Consider the following 3,583-nt stretch of genomic DNA (forward strand, 5'->3'; position numbering starts at 1 on the left):
GCACTGCGCCTCCTCTGAGTCTCGTATGGTTTCCTCTTTCCTCCTAGTTGTAGAACTTCCACTCAGCCAGCCTTCCTGTGGTTCTGGATGATGTTCGTTCCGTCTTTTCGTTGTATTTTTGAAGTGGTTGTTCGAGACAGCAAACTCCGGCATTAACCTATGCTGCCATCTTGGTTCTCACCAAGAGCTACTTTTAGTCTCTTAAGTGGACTCAAGGCAAGGTGTTTTCCAATAGTGTGGGTCAACTGCCTTCCCCCCAAGCAAAGCAAATGTCTGTGTGGGGAAAATGTCCTCCGCTGCATGAGGGAATGACTCAGCACAGGAAACCAGGAGTGTCTGCCTTCTGAGCTCTAACCCCTGAGTCCCGAATCCTGGCTTCTGCTCACACAGCTCCACTCCACTCTGCCCTCCCTCTGCTGGAGCACAAGGTGGGTGGCTCCACAGGGAATTTTGTGCATTGGCCCTTTAAGAGGATGCCTGAATTTTCCAGCCATTATTCCCTGGCAGACAGCACCCCTGCTGCTTTTCACAGCCAAATGTTATGTGGGTATCCTTCTCAGTTGTGGTGCTTTCTGCAGGGGAGCCCAGCTTGGGGATTAGTTACCAAAATTCTCAGGGGCATCCTCCTCCACAGCTGAGATATCTCTCCAAAACTTCAGCTGCTGTGTGTTGGTGCCCAGACAGCCCTTTTGAGCCTCCACCCCTCCTACCAGTCTCTATACGGTCTCCACTTTCAGTCCTTGGGTATCAGGGTTCACTCCTGTGAGTCTTCCATTGACGATTCAGGAAGTTTTTCTGTATTTTAGTTATAATTCCAGTTTGTTCCTGGGAGTGTGCCTGTGCATCACCCACTTACTCTCCATATTTTCATTTTAAATTTGAACTTAGGCATATTGTCATTTAAAGGTATAAGTCATTTAAATATTTAATATTAAATGCAGAAAATTCAGGAATATTTTATTTAACCTCTATTAGCCTTGTTTTATTGGAATGCAAAATACTTTCCCTAATGAAAATATCAGTTGGATAATACACATTTTTATGTGACAATATAGATTTATCTGACTTCTTTGAAAAAGCAGTGATAAGATTTATAACTTCTTGAGTTCTGTTAAAAACTTTATGTAATTCTCATCTTACTGAAGGAATATGTGAATTTCATGAGATCACCAAATTAAGGAAATATCAATCAAGTGAAGTTTTGCCTTTGCCAGACACATTCACATCATATTAATGAAATTCAAAATACAGTTTATTGATTTTAACTTAATTTTTTAGCTCAGCATTATACTGTTATTGGGCCTGAAAGAGAAAATAAGCATATACTTGTGTATACTCATGGCAGCATGTGTTTTATATGAGAATATCTTGTAGTTGTTATTTATTTTTTTTTCCCCAGACAATCATTTATTTATTTCAGGATTCTCATTTTGGCTGTTTTTTCAACTGATCTTCTTCATTGCAGCCACCACCACCTTCCTCCAAATGATTATCACCTCAACCCTGGATTGTTAACTAAAATCCTAAGAGATGGCCCCCTTTTCTATTCTTGCCATGAGGTCTTGCACATACTTAATGATTCTTAGTTTTCAACTCCATTATCACTTTCTCAGGGAAACTTCTTTGAGCTCCCTGAGGAGGTAAATTCTGCCCATTCTAGAACCACACGGTCCTGTAGTTGTTATTTTTATATTTTATTTTTAATATCAGTATTTTTCATCTACTGAGCCAACACAAACATACAAAATTGTTTTAATGCTGTCAATCTTTTCTTGATAATTACAAAATATATGAGTAATTCCTAACTTAAATAATGATGCCACAAATATAGTTTGAATGTATGTTGTCTATATTTCTTTTATACACCACACTCCAGTAAGGTACTTTAAAATATATATTTTTAAAAAATACTATAAGTGCTAATCACTCAGGATTGCTTTTAATCATCTTTCTCCAAAATTTTCATTTAATATAAAGAATGTATTTAATTTGGGGATTTAAAAAGCCTCTGTTCATTCATTGTTTCTTTTAATATATTTATTAGATGACATGATACAATATATGATATGATATAATACTAGAGGCCCGATGCATGAAATTCATGCCTGAGTAGGGTCCCTAGGCCTGGCCAGTGATCAGGGCCAATTGGGGCCTTCCTTCCTCTGGTCGCCAGTTGCCCGCCGGGGCCTTCCTTGGTTCTGTGCTGTCCCCTGGTGGTCAGCGAATGTCACAGTGAGCGGTTGAACTCCCAGTGGGTCAAATTCCCCAGGGGACAATTTGCATATTAGCCTTTTAGGATACTGCACATGGGATGAAGTGGGAAACAAAAGTTGGACTTTGAAAATAATGAAGCTCCAAGAGAGTACAGTACCTGACATTTTATTGGTACTTTATCATTTTCAAATTTGTTCCAACAAATATCCTAAGAATATGGGTAGCTCTCTGTGCAAATGGCTAATAGAATTTCTTAAATTATTAATATCAAGTAGGTTATAGGTATGGTAAATAATAATTGGTCATTTTGACTCTCTAGTTCTCTAACAAAGTAAGAAAATTATCTCACCAATTTTCTTGAATGGCGAGGATATATATTTTTGCAATGGCATTTAAACATTACATCTTCTTGGATAATAAATGTATCTAAGAGGAATGAAATCCTATAGGGATCTATTTACTGTTTTATTGTGAGTCATAAATTTATACTGTATAGTGCAACAGAGTCATCGAAAGTTATGTAGTTGTCTTTTCTTTTTTAATAGTTTTTAGAACAAAAACTATTAAATTTTTTAATTTCTTAATTGCTGCATTTGTATCAATTTTATAATACAATTTTATAATACAACAAAGGCAATGTTGAGAATAGATATGTAAAGTTTAAAAAAATCATCACTGGTCAAGGAATAAGGGAAAAGCTATATGGTAGGCTGAATAATGGTCCTTTAAAGATGTCCTTGTCTTGCCCTAGCCGATTTGGTCAATGGATAGAGCATTGGCCTGCGGACTGAAGGGTCCCGGGTTCGATTCCGGCTAAGGGCACATACCTAGGTTGCATAGGTTGCAAGCTCCTCTCTGGCCAGGGCCCTGGTCAGGGCTCATTCAGGTGGCAACCAATTGATGTGTTTGTCCCGCATTGGTGCTTCTCTCTGTCTTTCCCCTGTCTGAAAATCAATAAAAAAAAAAAAATCCTTGGGTGAGGATTAAAAAAAAAAAAAAGATGTCCCTGTCTTAATCCTAAAATCCTGTGAATATGTTACTTTACAAGGCAAAAAGGAACTTTCAGATGTAATTAAAATAAGCATCTTGAGATGGAGAGATTATCCTAGTGGGCACAGTATAATCAGAAGGTTCTTATAGGAGGAAGGCGGGGGTTAGATTGAAAGATTAGAAGATGCTGCACTGCTGGCTTTGAAGTTGAAAATAGTCAAGGGATGAGAATAGCCTCCATAACATAGAAAAGGCAAAAAAATGGATTCTCCTGTAGAGCTTCCAGAAGGAACACAGCCCTCCCAACACCTTGATTATAGAACTTTTGATCTCTAAAAATAATTTTTTTGTTAATCCTCACCCGATATTCTTCCATTGA

At 37.8% G+C, this 3,583-nt stretch overlaps 1 protein-coding gene across 4 annotated transcripts in view; it reads left to right on the top strand.

Annotated features, from left to right (window-relative positions):
• The window catches only part of CTAGE5 (CTAGE family, member 5), a 126,545-nt gene that overhangs the window by 33,680 nt on the left and 89,282 nt on the right, over positions 1–3,583 (top strand). The gene's annotated exons all lie outside the window — the stretch shown is intronic.

Source organism: Myotis brandtii, unplaced genomic scaffold (genome assembly GCF_000412655.1).
Source record: "Myotis brandtii unplaced genomic scaffold, ASM41265v1 scaffold479, whole genome shotgun sequence".
NCBI lineage: Eukaryota > Metazoa > Chordata > Mammalia > Chiroptera > Vespertilionidae > Myotis > Myotis brandtii.